We start from the raw sequence: 17,027 nt of genomic DNA on the forward strand, positions 1-17,027 counted from the left end.
AGATTTAAATTTTCAAAATCTTTAACATCAAATCAATGTTCTTTTATATATATAATTGAATATGTAAAACAATAAAGAATATATGAACATGACAAATTTAAACATCATCAAAGAGAATTAGGTGAAAAACAATGCAGAAAACAGACCCCAAATCTGTCCTTTAAGATCCTGAAGTAGTTAAACAATAAACCAGCTTATAAAGGGCAAGAAATTCTTGCTTTCCTGATGATCACCACGTGCTGTGTGCTTCACTCACTTTCCCCACAGACTCCCAATATCTCATTTACCATATAATCATAGGATATTAAGGCCTGAAATAAACTTACTAGTTATTTGTTACAAAGTCGTTTCACATATAAGAAAATATCTTTTCACATATAGGGAAATATCTCAATGTATTTTGTCACAATGTTCCTTTATACTAAATGTGCTCTGTTTTCAAAAGTATATGTAAATCACATTGGACCTAGTTAACTCTTAAAGATAAGAAAATTGATTTTAATATTTCCATTCTTTTCTAAAGAAGATGGATAGTGTGTGTAAATATTTTTAACTGACAGAAACAAAACTCACAAGTTGTTATAATAACAACATTCATAAGACTGATCAACATCCAAATTTTTGTTATTTATAAGGTGGTTTAATTTTTAAAATGCCAGATTTAAGGGTCTGAGCTATCAGAATAGTTAATTTGAATCTAATCAGAGGCAGTTAAACAATCTATGCTACCAAATGGATAAATGGTTTCAAAATTAGGGAAATGATACCTGCCATTGGAGAAGGAAATGGCAACCCACTCCAGTGTTCTTGCCTGGAGAATCCCAGGGACGGAGGAGCCTGGTGGGCTGCCGTCTATGGGGTCGCACAGAGTCGGACACTACTGAAGCGACTTAGCAGCAGCAGCAGCAGCAAAGGTAATACATATCAGTTTCAGAGGAACTTAAATAATAAAGAAAACTCATTTTCTCACATAACAGAAAAGCCCGAGACCATATCACATGTAAGGAAGTGTCTTATCAAGTTTTGGTTCCTCTTTTGTGCGGTTCTAACAACTGCACACTGCTTCTTGTGTCCACGTCATCCTTAGTCCTCAGGGTGGCATAATGGCTTCCAAAAGTGTCTGGCCCTGTACTTTTCCTCCTCCCCAACAAGGAAGTGAATAGTATCATTAAACAGAAGTCTTGAACATCTCTTTAATGAGAGCTAATGAGATGTAGGTCAGGAAGCAACAGTTACAACTGGACATGGAACAACAGACTGGTTGCAAATAGCAAAAAGAGTGCGTCAAGGCTGTATATTGTCACCCTGCTTATTTAACTTATATGCAGAGTACATCATGAGAAATGCTGGACTGGAAGAAGCACAAGCTGGAATCAAGATTGCTGGGAGAAATATCAATAACCTCAGATATGCAGATGACACCACTCTTACGGCAGAAAGTGAAGAGGAGCTAAAAAACATCTTGATGAAAGTGAAAGAGGAGAGTGAACAAGTTGGCTTAAAGCTCAACATTCAGAAAACGAAGATGATGGCATCTGGTCCCATCACTTCATGGGAAATAGATGGGGAAACAGTGGAAACAGCGTCAGACTTTATTTTGGGGGGCTCCAAAATCACCGCAGATGGTGACTGCAGCCATGAAATTAAAAGATGCTTACTCCTTGGAAGGAAAGTTATGAGCAACCTAGATAGCATATTCAAAAGTAGAGACATTACTTTGCCAACAAAGGTCGGTCTAGTCAAGGCTATGGTTTTTTCACTGGTCATGTATGGATGTGAGAGTTGGACTGTGAAGAAGGCTGAGCGCCGAAGAATTGATGCTTTTGAACTGTGGTGTTGGAGAAGACTCTTGAGAGTCCCTTGGACTGCAAGGAGATCCAACCAGTCCATTCTAAAGGAGATCAGCCCTGGGATTTCTTTGGAAGGAATGATGCTAAAGCTGAAACTTCAGTACTTTGGCCATCTCATGTGAAGAGTTGACTCATTGGAAAAGACTCTGATGCTTGGAGGGATTGGGGGCAGGAAGAGAATGGGACGACAGAGGATGAGATGGCTGGATGGCATCACCGACTCCATGGACGTGAGTTTGAGTGAACTCCGGGAGATGGTGACGGACAGTGAGGCCTGGCATGCTGCGATTCATGGGTCACAAAGAGTCAGACACTAGTGAGCCACTGAAGTGAACTGAATGAGATGTATGCCAACAGCAGTTTGAACATGGCTTTGATGAGAAAAAAACGAAGTATTTGCCCAACTGAGACAATCACAGAGGTGAGAGGATGGGGTTAATTCCATCCAAACTCAAAACTCTGACACCTTGAGCAAGTATTTAATGAGATTGGCGGAACAATGTTCATTATATAATGTCAATTTATTTGCATCTGATATTCACTAACTACAGAGATTACATTTTTTCTACATATGAAAATATCATATAAGAGCTACTACTTATAACCACTTATTAATATGAAATGTGATAATCCATTAAAATAAGTCAAAAATCCTGCTGGGTTTTGTAATGTCTTCTGCAGTATGAGTGAAAATAAATCATACCCCCCCCCAAAAAAAAACCTTTTCAATCATTGTTCCTTTAAAAAATGGTTCAAATTTTAAGGCTTTATATATGAATCTTCTAAAAATATTTTAAAGAATCCCAACTGGGAAAGCAATTTCATGCTTGCTTTTTAAAGAATCTATTCAAAGAACTCATTAAAAACATTCATTTAAATGATCTTGTGTATGTTCATTATGCTTTGTCCTTTGGGAGGGGAAAAAAAACTATGAACTGCTGCCAGAAAGCAAATGAAGGGAATAAATGTTAAATGTAAAAGGTTAGTCCTTCATTAAAATTGTTTAAATAAGCAGCAACTCCCCTTTTACTCTTGTAAACTCTCCAAGAAACATTTGTATATATTTAAGACAGCAAATTAAAAGCAGAGACAACTAAAAAAATCTAGAGGTCAGTTCATGAACTGTTAGCATTTGGATAATTTTTATTTTTCATTTTAGGTTCTAGGTTATTGAAGTGGACACAGTCTGCCCACATAATGTTAGGTGTTCATGGAAACATAAATCTGAATATCATGGGGGTCCTGTAAATGGCAGATTTTAGAAACTTAGAGCATCTGTATTTTACTTAAATTTTCTTGCCTACTATATATACTTTCAGGCTTAACTTTTTCACTCTTGATTTTTGACAATAGTCTTTAGGGTCTGAAAGGTCTTGATGAGGGAGACATGAATAATATGAAATAATTTGATTTACCTTTTAGGGTTGTAATAAGGCATTTCTTCTACGCTTACTTCTTGCCTGAGTGTGGAAATCACTGTAACTTTACCTGATTTTATATGTCTCTCTTAAATGATGTGAGTTCTTGGCAAGGTTTCTTGCTATGTTTCCTGGGGTTGTTGTTTTTGTTGTTGTTGCTTTCCCAGTTGAGTTCAGTTCAATGTTGGTAACTGACAAGGTAGGTTGGACTTAGATCTCATTCTCTAGCCACCTTTTTCTCAAATATTGTGGTGAAATCTCATTTGTAGACTAAATTGAACTTAAAGAAGCACATATAAGGTACATTCTCAATGCAACTGAGGGACTTGTGGAAGACATGAACAAATGAAAATACATGATCTCAGATAGGAATATTTAACCTTGGTGAGATGTCATCTCCCCCAAGTTAACATATAAATTCAAAGTGATCCCAATAAAAATATCAACAGTATTTTCCAATAGCTTAAAAACTGATTCTGAAGTTCATATTTTAAAATAAATATGCTATTATACTATTAAAATATTATAAGGCTTTAATAATGAAAACTGTTCATAAATAAAGAAATGAAGCCAAATAAAAACTTTAGGAATAGAACTGAATGGGTATATCAAATATGTGGTAAGATATCATTCAGGGAAGATGGATCATATAATATAATTGTTAGATAATATAATATTTATCTAAAAAATTCAATAACCTGAATGAGCAAGGAACTAAGAGGAACAATAAAGGGGATAAGTGTATTGATATTATTTTCCCACATCACATAGTCTCTTAATAGAAAAGCTCTACCTCTTGCCATTTAATACAACTGCAATTTTACTTTAATTTTTAAATAGTTCTTTCAGTTTCTTCTACTAGAATATAAGCTACATCAGGAGAGGAACTGTGGATACTTTTGCTAATTTGTTTTTTTTAAGAACCTAAATACATTGCCTGATTCACTGTAGAAAATCACTAAATGTTTATGCATAAATGAAAACTGATATAAAAAAAAATCCCATGGACAAAGGAGCCTAAGGAGCTACAGTCCATGGGGACTCACAGAGTTGAACACAACAGAGCACACACGCCCACAGCTGCAAAATCACAGGGCAGAGTGCCGTATCCAGGTCGGCCTGGCTAAGAGCGTCCAGATCTGTGCCATGCTGCTCTACACTGTAGGTTCTCACTGAAGTGTGTTCCACAGACCAGGAGTTTCAGTATCACATGGACACGTCGGAACACTGCAGAATCTCAGTCTTCATCTGAGAAAACATCAGAATCTACATTCTAGTAATAACTTTACATTAAAGTCGAGCACTTAGTGCTTTAGATCAGTTGTGTCACTGAAAACAAACCTTGGCCCAAATAATACAGTGTCTCAGTTATTTGCCATATACAAGGTAGGAAAAAATATGAAAATTCCACAGTATGCCTAACTTTATGCTTAGTTATTAGACATGAAACTTACTCTACAGAGAAGAAACAAACTGAGAGAGAAAATGATTTGTCTTGTAATCCATGAACATTTAAGCAAGATGGATCATGTAGCTTACATATAAATTTCTCAGCAAATACCCTTTACAATGTATTTTTATTTACAGATAACTGATAGTAGTGTGCATGTTAACCCCAAACTCCTTATTTATCCCTCCCCTCCCCTTTTCCACTTTCAGTTCTGTTCAGTCGCTCAGTCGTGTCCGACTCTTTGTGACCCCGTGAATTGCAGCACGCCAGGCCTCCCTGTCCATCACCATCTCCCGGAGTTCACTCAGACTCAGGTCCATCGAGTGGGTGATGCCATCCAGCCATCTCATCCTCTGTCGTCCCCTTCTCCTCCTGTCCCTAATTCCTCCCAGCATCAGAGTCTTTTCCAATGAGTCAACTCTTTGCATGAGGTGGCCAAAGTACTGGAGCTTCAGCTTTAGAATCATTCCTTCCAAAGAAATCCCAAGGCTGATCTCCTTTCCGCTTTAGTAACCATAAATTTGTTTTTGAAATTTGTGAGTCTGTTTCTATTCTGTAAACTAGTTATTTGGATCATTTTTAAGTTAGGTTCCACACATGAGTAATATATGATATTTGTCTTTTTCTGTCTGACTTACTTCACTTAGTATGACAATCATGACAATCTCTTGGTCCATCCAAGTTGTTGCAAATGACATTATTTCATTAAATTTTATGGCTGAATAAAATTTCATTGTATATATGTACCACAGCTTCTTTATTCACTTCTCTGTTGATGGACATTAGTTTGCCTCCATGTCTTAGCTATTATAAATAGTGCTGCTCTTTGGATATCTGCTGTGGAATTACTGGATCATATGATAGTTCAATTTTTAGTTTTTGAGGAACCCTCATATGATTATACATAGTAGTTGTACCAATTTACATTCCCACCAAGAGTATAAGAGGGTTCCCTTCCTCCAGGCCCTCTTCAGTATCTATTGTTTGTAGACTTTTTGTTTATGGCCAATCTTACTGGTAGGAGGTGATACTTCACTGTAGCTTTGACTTGGATTTCTCTAATAATAAGTGATTTTGAGCATCTTTTCATGTGCCTTTTTGGCATCTGTATGTCTTCCTTGGAGATGTATCTATTAAAATCTTCTGCCCGTTTTTTGATTGGGTTGTTTGGTTTTTGTATTGATGTAGAGATAGATGCATGAACTGTTTGCATATTTTAGAGTTTAACCTTTGTCAGTTGCATCATTTGCAAGTATTTTCTTCTATTCTGTGGGTTGTCTTTTTGTTTTGTCTATTATTTGCTTTGATGTACAAAAGTCTTTAAGTTTAATTAGGTCCCATTTGTTTCTTTTTGTTTGTTTGTTTGTTTGTTTTCATAACTTTAGAGGTCGGATGAAAAAAGATATTCCTCCAATTTATGTCAAAGCATTTTGCCTTTGTTTTCTTCTAAATCATTTTCAGTTCAGTTCAGTTTAGTTCAGTCGCTCAGTCTTGTCCGACTCTTTGCGACCCCATGAATCGCAGCACGCCAGGCCTCCCTGTCCATCACCATCTCCCGGAGTTCATTCAGACTCACGTCCATCGAGTCAGTGATGCCATCCAGCCATCTCATCCTCGGTCAACCCCTTCTTCTCCTGCCCCCAATCCCTCCCAGGATCAGAGTCTTTTCCAATGAGTCAACTCTTCACATGAGGTGGCCAAAGTACTGGAGCTTCAGCTTTAGCAGCATTCCTTCCAAAGAAATCCCAGGGCTGATCTCCTTCAGAATGGACTGGTTGGATCTCCTTGCAGTCCAAGGGACTCTCAGGAGTCTTCTCCAACACCACAGTTCAAAAGCATCAATTCTTTGGCGCTCAGCCTTCTTCACAGTCCAACTCTCACATCCATACATGACCACAGGAAAAACCATAGCCTTGACTAGACGGACCTTAGTCGGCAAAGTAATGTCTCTGCTTTTCAATATACTATCTAGGTTGGTCATAACTTTTCTTCCAAGGAGTAAGCATCTTTTAATTTCATGGCTGCAGTCACCATCTGCAGAGATTTTGGAGCCCCAAAAATAAAGTCTGACGCTGTTTCCACTGTTTCCCCATCTATTTCCCATGAAGTGATGGGACCAGATGCCATGATCTTCATTTTCTGAATGTTGAGCTTTAAGCCAACTTTTTTGCTCTCCTCTTTCACTTTCATCAAGACGCTTTTTAGTTCCTCTTCACTTTCTGCCATAAGGGTGGTGTCATCTGCATATCTGAGGTTATTGATATTTCTCCCGGCAATCTTGATTCCAGCTTGTGCTTCATCCAGTCCAGCGTTTCTCATGATGTACTCTGCATATAAGTTAAATAAGCAGGGTGACAATATACAGCCTTGACATACTCCTTTTCCTATTTGGAACCAGTCTGTTGTTCCATGTCCAGTTCTAACTGTTGCTTCCTGACCTGCATACAGATTTCTCAAGAGGCAGGTCAGGTGGTCTGGTATTCCCATCTCTTCCAGAATTTTCCACAGTTTCTTGTGATCCACACAGTCAAAGGCTTTGGCATAGTCAATCAAGCAGAAATAGATGTTTTTCTGGAACTCTCTTGCTTTTTCCATGATCCAGCGGATGTTGGCAATTTGATCTCTGGTTTCTCTGCCTTTTCTAAAACCAGCTTGAACATCAGGGAGTTTCACGGTTCATGTATTGCTGAGGCCTGGCTTGGAGAATTTTGAGCACTACTTTACTAGCATGTGAGATGAGTGCAATTGTGTGGTAGTTTGAGCATTCTTTGGCATTGCCTTTCTTTGGGATTGGAATGAAAACTGACCTTTTCCAGTCCTGTGGCCACTGCTGAGTTTTCCAAACTTGCTGGCATATTGAGTGCAGCACTTTCACAGCATCATCTTTCAGGATTTGAAACAGCTCTACTGGAATTCCATCACCTCCACTAGCTTTGTTTGTAGTGATGCTTTCTAAGGCCCACTTGACTTCACATTCCAAGATGTCTGGCTCTAGATGAGTGATCACATTCATGATTATCTGGGTCATGAAGATCTTTTTTGTACAGTTCTTCCATGTATTCTTGCCATCTCTTCTTAATATCTTCTGCTTCTGTTAGGTCCATACCATTTCTGTCCTTTATCGAGCCCATCTTTGCATGAAATGTTCCCTTGGTATCTCTAATTTTCTTGAAGAGATCTCTAGTCTTTCCCATTCTGTTGTTTTCCTCTATTTCTTTGCACTGATCGCTGAAGAAGGCTTTCTTATCTCTTCTTGCTATTCTTTGGAACTCTGCATTCAGATGCTTATATCTTTCCTTTTCTCCTTTGCTTTTCGCCTCTCTTCTTTTCACAGCTATTTGTAAGGCCCCCCCCAGACAGCCATTTTGCTTTTTTTCATTTCTTTTCCATGGGGATGGTCTTGATCCCTGTCTCCTGTACAATGTCACGAACCTCATTCCATAGTTCATCAGGCACTCTATCAGATCTAGGCCTTTAAATCTATAGCTGACTGTGGCTCAGATGGTAGACTCAAATTGAAGGAAAACCGCTAGACCATTAAGGTATGACCTGAATCAAACCATTTTACCTTTAGATATTCTAATAGCATCAACAGTATCAATAGTATCTAATAGTATTAAAACTCAACATTCAAAAAACTAAGATCATGGCATCCTGTCCCATCACTTCATGGCAAATAGATACGGAAACAGTGACAGACTTTATTTTCTTGGGCTCTAAAATCACTATATGTGGTGACTACAACCATGAAATTAAAAGACACTTGTTCCTTGGAAGAAAAGCTATGGCCAACCAACACAGCATATTAAAAAGTAGAGACATTACCTTGCTGACAAAGGTCCATATAGTCAAAGCTATGGTTTTTCCAGTAGTCATGTATGGATGTGAGAGTTGGACTATAAAGAAAGCTGAGTGCTAAAAAATTGATGCTTTTGAACTGTGGTGTTGGAGAAAATTCTTGAGAGTATCTTTGACTGCAGGAGATCAAACCAGTCAATCCTCAACGAAATCAGTCCTGAATATTCATTGGAAGGACTAGTGCTGAAACTGAAACTCCAATACTTTTGACACCTTATGCGAAGAACTGACTCATTGGAGAAGTCCCAGATGCTGGAAAAGATTGAAGGCAGGAGGAGAAGGGGAAGACAAGGATAAGATGGGTGAATGGCATCACTGACTCGATTGACATGAGTTTGAGCAAGCTCTGGGAGTTGGTGATGGACAGGGAGGCCTGGCGTGCTGCAGTCCATGAGATCACAAAGAGTTGGACATGTCTGAGTGACTGAAATGACTGAAAATATCAATGTCATAAAGTGATCTAATTTCCTAGATGGTTAAAAGTCTTGAGCATTTTTTCATGTGCTTATTTGCCCTCTATATTTCATCTTTGGTAAAATGTTTGGTCAAGTCATTTTCCCATATTTAAATTGAGTTGATTGATTTCTTATTGAATTTTGAGAGATTTTTGTATATTCTGGATACATATCTGTTTCAGATAAGTAACTGGCAAATATTTTCCTCAGTCTGTGACTTGCTGTTTTGGTCTTTTAATTGTGTCTTTTGAAAAGCAAATGTTTTTAAATTTGATTAAGCCCATTTTTTCCCCTCTACCTTGGTTTCAGTTCAGTTCAGTCACTCAGTCATGTCCAACTCTTTGAGACCCCATGGACTGCAGCACACCAGGCTTTCCTGTCCATCACCAACTCCTGGAGCTTGCTCAAACTCATGTCCACCAAGTCGGTGATGCCATCCAACCATCTCATCCTCTGTCGTCCCCTTCTCCTCCCACCTTCAATCTTTCCCAGCATCAGGGTCTTTTCCAATGAATTAGTTCTTTGCATCAGGTGGCCAAAGTATTGGAGTTTCAGTTTCAGCACCAGTCCTTCCAATGAATATTCAGGACTAATTTCCTTGGGGATTGACTGGTTATATCTCCCTGCAGTCCAAGGGACTCTCAAGAGTCTTCTCCAACATCATGGTTCAAAAGTATTCATTCTTCACTACTCAGCTTTCTTTCTAGTCCAAATCTCACATCAATGCATGACTACTGGAAAAACCATAGCTTTGACTAGATGAACTATTTTTTAGCAAAGTAATGTCTCTGCTTTTTTAATATGCTGTCTAGGTGGATCATAGTATTCTTTCCAAGGAGCAAGTGTTTTTTAATTTCATGACTGCAGTCACCATATGCAGTGATTTTGTAGCCCAAGAAAATAAAGTCTCTCACTGTTTCCACTGTTTCCCCATCTATTTTCCATGAAGTGATGGGGCTGGATTCCATGATCTTAGTTTTTTGAATGTTGGGTTTTAATCCAGCTTTTTCACTCTCCTCTTTCACTTTCATCAAGAAGCTCTTTAGTTCTCCTTTGCTTTCTGCCATAAGGGTAGTATCATCTGTGTATCTGAGGTTATTGATATTTCTCCCAGCAGTCTTGATTCCAGCTTGTGCTTCATCCATCCTGGCATTTCACATGATGTACTCTGCATATAAATAAGCAGAGTGACAATATACAGCCTTGATGTACTCCTTTTCCAATTTAGAACCAGTCTGTTGTTCCCAACTTGGAACCAGTCTTTTGTTCCATGTCCAGTTCTAACTGTTGCTTCTTCACCTGCATACCTTGGTTTAGGTAAAATGAAAATCAAACAACAAACACAAATACAAAGGGGCTTGCATAAAGAGTGTTAAAAGGACTTCCCAGGTGGCTCAGTGATAAAGAATACACCTGCCAATGCAGGAGACTGAGATGTAGGTTTGATCCTTTGTGGAGGAAATGGCAACTCACTCCAGTATTCTTGCCTGGAAGAAACCATGGACAGAGAAGCCTGGCGGGCTATAGTTCATGGGGTCACAAAGAATCGGACATGACTGAACAACTGAATACACACACACACTCACAGAAAGAACATAAAAAAGACTTCTGAAAATTAATAATTGAATAAAAAGCAACAAATAAAATGTGATAAAAGATTTGAAAACATATTTACAAAAGAAGTTATATAAATGACCAAAAAGTAGATGAAAATATGTTCAACATTATTTATCAGAGAAGTCCATATCCAAATCATGAGATGCCAAAATACTGAAATGTAATTATATACTTTGTAGAATATCTAAAATTAATATGACTTATAATACTAAATGTTAGTGGATATGTATAGCAACTTGGTCAGTTACATAGACAAAGTTAATACATGTATACCCTATCAGTCAGTAAATCTACTCTTAGGTATTTATCCAAGATAAAAGATGGTATATAACCACAAAGATATTAATGGAAGTTTTATTCAAAATGTGAATAATGCAAATCAAATACCCTCAAAATTGAATGAATAAAGAAATTGTGACAGAGACATATAATTGAATGCTACTCAGCAAAAAAAAAAAAGTTGTTGATGATTTTCAGTTGCCTGGTCATGTCCCACACTTTGCAACTACATGGACTGTAGCTCACCAAGCCTCCCTGTCCCTCACCATCTCCTGGAGTTCAAAATGCAGTGAGTAAAGAAATTGTGATCAAGCCATATAATTGAATGCTACTCAGCAAAAATAAAACAAAACAGAAGTACTGGTACATATAACAACATGAATAAATCATGTAATTATTATGTTGAACAAAGTAAAACAGATTATAAAGAATGTATATTCAATTATTGGTTTCATATAAAGTTTAAGAATAAGCCAAATAGAGCTATGATGATAGAAATCAGGACCCTTGTTCCTTTGTGAACAAGGATAGATTGTAAGAGGGCAGCAATGAATTCTGTAGAGTGAGAGGAATGTCCTGCATAATAATTGATGGTTACACAGGTGTATATACTTATGAAAATCCTGTGAATTATTATCTATACATTTCAGTGTATATTCAAAAATAATCATTCCACAACTGCTGCAGACAGAGCCTTAAATGTCCTCAGACAGATATCCTCTGATAATCATCATCAATAATTTGGAAAATGGGAACTGAAAGATAAACTTTCTAATGGCTAAGGGAAGTCCCTTGCCACAATGTGAGCATAGTCATTTATATTCAATTCTCTTATAAAATAGAGAAAAAGAAGTCAATACTTTATATAACCTCTCAAATGGGATAAGCAGTTATTAAGACATCTTTTTTTCCCCTAAAACAGACAACAGCACTGCTTTCTTGAACCTGTCTGAGAGAAGCAATATTCTTGACCTGCTAAAATTAAGTTGTTGCTTTGAAAGCACCACTTCATAGTGATCAAGACGTTGGTGAATATAATGGAGAAATTTTCCTAGATCATCATACAAATACTGTCATTGTCTTGATCTACCATTAACAACTAGTTGGCTGCTTCAACTCATCTAAGTGTATAATTACCTCCCAATCTTACTGGGCCCATATCTGCAATAATATGGTGTTTTCTATCACATAAGACAAATCAGTATCCTGATATTGTCACTGACCACATCTCCCAGTTATTCTTTCCCCCTCTTTTCTATTATATTCAGAAGCAAGTCAGTTGTTTTATCTAAGGCCAACTTTTCCAGCTTTGTGGTGTTTCTTCCACTCTCACACTCTGTGTTAGCAGTTTAAATTTCTTTTATCTACATTGTATCTGAGTTATTTGGCTGCTGCTTTTTGCCTCTTTGGCAGGGTGATGATAATAAAACTTTTCTATTATTGGCTTTTTCTTCCATAAGAGTTTTAGCTGCAACTCTTCTAAATGTGTTTTTAGTGTTTGCTGGAGTGGTTAAAAAATGCATCTTTGCAATGGATTTAGTGTTTGTGTCCTCCCTAAAATTCATATATTGAGACTGTAATCCCTATGTGAATATATTCAGAGGTGAGGCCTTTGGGATGTAATTAGTTCATGAGGGGAGCTCTCATGCATAGGATCAGAGACTATAAGAAAATAGCTGGAAAGGTAGCTAACTCTTTCTGCTGTGTGAGGTTACAGGAAAAGTTGGCAATCTGTGATCTGGAGAAAAGGTTCTAACTGGAACCTGACCAGTTAGACTTCTGGAAATGTGAGAAGTAAATTTCTTCTGGTTATAAACCACCCTGTCTATGTCACTTTGTTGTAACAGACTGAATGGATGAAGACAACCCTAAAATTATTACATCCTTCAAATTCATATTGTACCACTTCCCACTTCCCACCCAACACCTGACAAGTCCCACCTCCCACTTCATAAGTCACTTGACCCATATCAGAGCCTCCTGATAACATCATCCCATGCATGGCCTCCCATCCTTTGTGCTATTGTTGTCTGACTTTTTGTTTCTACATGTATCAAAGACCTCATCTTATAGTGTTATTCTTTCTTAAAATATTCATTTTACTTGTAAAGAACTCAAGGGAAGAAAAATAATCTCTATATACCCACACATGTATAATTTCTGAGCCTCACCATTCCTCCTTCAAGATTTGAACCATGAACTTCCTGATGTTGAAGCTGGTTTTAGAAAAGGCAGAGGAACCAGAGATCAAATTGCCAACATCCACTGGATCATGAAAAAGCAAGAGAGTTCCAGAAAAACATCTATTTCTGCTTGATTGACTATGCCAAAGCCTTTGACTGTGTGGATCACAAGAAACTGTGGAAAATTCTGAAAGAGATGGGAATACCAGACCACCTGACCTGCCTCTTGAGAAATCTGTATGCAGGTCAGGAAGCAATAGTTAGAACTGGACATGGAACAACTGACTGGTTCCAAATAGGAAAAGGAGTACATCAAGGTTGTATATTGTCACCCTGCTTATTTAACTTATATGCAGAGTACATCATGAGAAACGCTGGACTGGAAGAAACACAAGCTGGAATCGAGAGTGCCGGGAGAAATATCAACAACCTCAGATATGCAGATGACACCACCCTTATGGCAGAAAGTGAAGAGGAACTAAAAAGCCTCTTGATGAAAGTGAAAGAGGAGAGCAAAAATGTTGGCTTAAAGCTCAACATTCAGAAAATGAAGATGATGGCATCTGGTCCCATCACTTCATGGGAAATAGATGGGGAAACAGTGGAAACAGTGTCAGACTTTATCTTTTGGGGCTCCAAAATCACTGCAGATGGTGACTGCAGCCATGAAATTAAAAGATGCTTACTCCTTGGAAGAAAAGTTATGACCAACCTAGATAGCATATTCAAAAGAAGAGACATTACTTTGCCAACAAAGGTCTGTCTAGTCAAGGCTATGGTTTTTCCTGTGGTCATGTATGGATGTGAGAGTTGGACTGTGAAGAAGGCTGAGCGCTGAAGAATTAATGCTTTTGAACTGTGGTGTTGGAGAAGACTCTTGAGAGTCCCTTGGACTGCAAGGAGATCCAACAAGTCCATTCTGAAGGGGATCAGCCCTGGGATTTCTTTGGAAGGAATGATGCTAAAGCTGAAGCTCCAGTACTTTGGCCACCTCATGCGAAGAGTTGACTCATTGGAAAAGATTCTGATGCTGGGAGGGATTGGGGGCAGGAGGAGAAGGGGACAACAGAGGATGAGATGGCTGGATGGCATCACTGACTCGATGGATGTGAGTCTGAGTGAACTCCGGAAGATAGTGATGGACAGGGAGGCCTGGCGTGCTGCGACTCATGGGGTCGCAAAGAGTCGGACACGACTGAGCAACTGAACTGAACTGAACTGATGCTGTCATTTAATTTTTTGTAAGATTATTTCCCTTTGTTTTTGAACCTAGTTAAAATAGATATTTTAAAATTCTTGCCTGCTAATTCCACATGTGTATTATCTCTCTATTCACTTTCCAATGACTCTGCTATGGTTTTTCAAGTCAAAATTTTCCACTGGAGTTGTAGTCTTTCCTGAATTGGCACCGATTGGGGATTTCCATCTTATTAATATCTGTTAAACTGTGAAGCTTACCCAAGGCTATCCCTTTGTACTACGTGCCAACTTACCTCAAGTTTTTGCCTATTTTGATTCATTCTCTGGTGCCTTTAGTTAGATTTTTTGTTATTGTTGCTATTCTTAATTTGTTTTGAATAAAATTGTCTCATGAAATATCAGTGTTGGGTTTCTGCCACTCAACAGGGGTCCCACCAAGGAGTTTAGAGAATTAGACGAGGCCAAGTCATTCCTGTGCTTACAGACTGGTGAGCTATTCGCATCATAAGACTCACTCAAATTTGCTTATTTTTGGAACAGTTCCAACTGCTGAGCCTTTGCCTCCACCCACAAACCAAGTGTTCTCATGTAATCTTACTTATTGTGACTATGTTCTTACTACATAGAGTTGTAATCATTTGCTTACTTGCCATGTGTATCCATTAGAACTCCTATTGCCAGGTGTATTATATGATTCTTTGTTTTCACAACAGCTTGTGCAAAGTATGGTTCTTGGTTCTTGGATTGATAACTAAGCACATGTTACAACTCCTTTTGCCCTTTGTCTTTATTAAAAATGAAAATCAATTAGAAGAGCAATTAAAGCAATTACCAGTGCAGCTAAGTAACCCTAGCTAATAGGCAGGTCAGAGAGAGAGATAAGAAAAGTATAGAAAAGTAATCTATACAGTTATAAGAACTTGTAACCATGTGTATCTGCCCCAGCATGTAGTTGTTTTTCACTCACTGGTGAACATTGCCAAAATCTATGAATACTCTTTTAATTACATAATTATAATATTACAGTATCTTTACCTAAAATGGTTTTCTAACAGTCCTAGAGTTGGTCTGAATTTGGAGAGATGTTGGGAATTTCTGATTGCTCCACTCTGAAAATAACAATGATAATACACTTATGGTTCAGTCCATGCCAGAGGGAAGCATCATATTTCAGGTTCAAGTTCAAGTGATATAAGTCTTCTGGGAGGAGAAGCAAGACAGCAGAGGTTGGCAGAGCATGACTCTAAGTTGAGAGAAGGGCACTGATGAGCTAGGAAGTCACACACATCTCTCCTTTAAGAGCGGGAGGAGAGGAGTGGGGAACCAGGCTACTCCAGAGGGAGAATGTGCACCCTGTAAAGGCACCCAGCTGCATCTGTCATTTCTGGATCAGGTAAAAGAGGTTTTGGGGGAATAAGAGACACAACTTCATATATTTGATTTGACTTGTTTATTTGGAATGACCAGAGGAGTGCTGTGCGATCTCTCCTGTGGTAGGATATTCTAACTGACCCTGTGGTTTTGAAGATGTTTCCCAGTATCCTCAGACCTTTATCAATACAGCCTGGGAATCTTCATAACCAATTCTTCCAAATCCCCATGTAACTGATTTCTTGTTGCCACCTGATGGAGGATTTTTATGAAATGTTCATAGTTCCTTCAAGACAGCATAAAATACCAATTCTCATTTCAACTGAAGTATTCAGTGCGGAATACTCATTGCATAGCATTCTTTTTGTTGGCAGTCACATATCCATGATAGATAGATACATGTCAAAAGTGGGGAAAGCATCACAGCGTAAATAGAATCAACCAAGTCACACAAGCCTTTAGCATCTGCTTCCTCTTGAGTTGCTCATATCATCAGATAGTTACTATACAGCAGGAAACTGCAGACTTTACATCAGTTTATGAAAAGATACTCTTTGGTATCCTGAATGTAAATTTGTGAGAGCAGTTGTGAGATTATTCTATACATGTTCATCTGAGGTCTTTGAATTGAATTACTTTAACTTTTTGTTTTTAGCTGCAAAATGGTGTCATAAACCATACATTTAGATAAATAACATTATGGAGTCTGCACTACATAAACCCCAGTCTGTACTGGGATTCTGCCCTTTCTTTTCACATACTGCCGAAGAAGTAGGGTTGTTGGGATTTAGTATTATTCATTTCAAGGATTTTATAGGAATTATTAACCAAACTACTGCCCATGATTCCCAAAATGTTTTACCTTATCTTATCAACAGGTTGAAATTCACTGGAGTTAGTAGTTGACTTCATTTAGACATCAAATAAAACGTGAAAATCTGAATAGGGTAAGAATGCCATTTACATTCAGTATAATCATGGTAAAATCCATTGCTTTGCTCTCAACATGTAGCCCACGTGAGCAATTCTGAGAATTCAGGAGTTTTGACTGAGGCAGGAAGAGGAAAGAGTAGTTTAACATAGGGCTGTGAGCAATATAAGCTAACCCGAAATCACCTTTTTGTTAGTTCTGAGTAGTCAGGAGGCAGCAAGAGGATAGTGTATGCCTAAGTGATGGGTTATGTATGGAGTAAATTAAGAAAAAAACCCAAAGATAGACCAATCTTTATAAAAAGACTCAGGAAAGGTAGATGGCAACAACAGGAAGACCAAGGCAACAGCAAGAAGCCTGGGAGCCACCAACTTCCCCCATCACACCATAGATCATCTCTGCACAGAAGTCTTCA

Source organism: Oryx dammah, unplaced genomic scaffold, assembly GCF_014754425.2.
Source record: "Oryx dammah isolate SB20612 unplaced genomic scaffold, SCBI_Odam_1.1 HiC_scaffold_27, whole genome shotgun sequence".
Classification (NCBI taxonomy): domain Eukaryota; kingdom Metazoa; phylum Chordata; class Mammalia; order Artiodactyla; family Bovidae; genus Oryx; species Oryx dammah.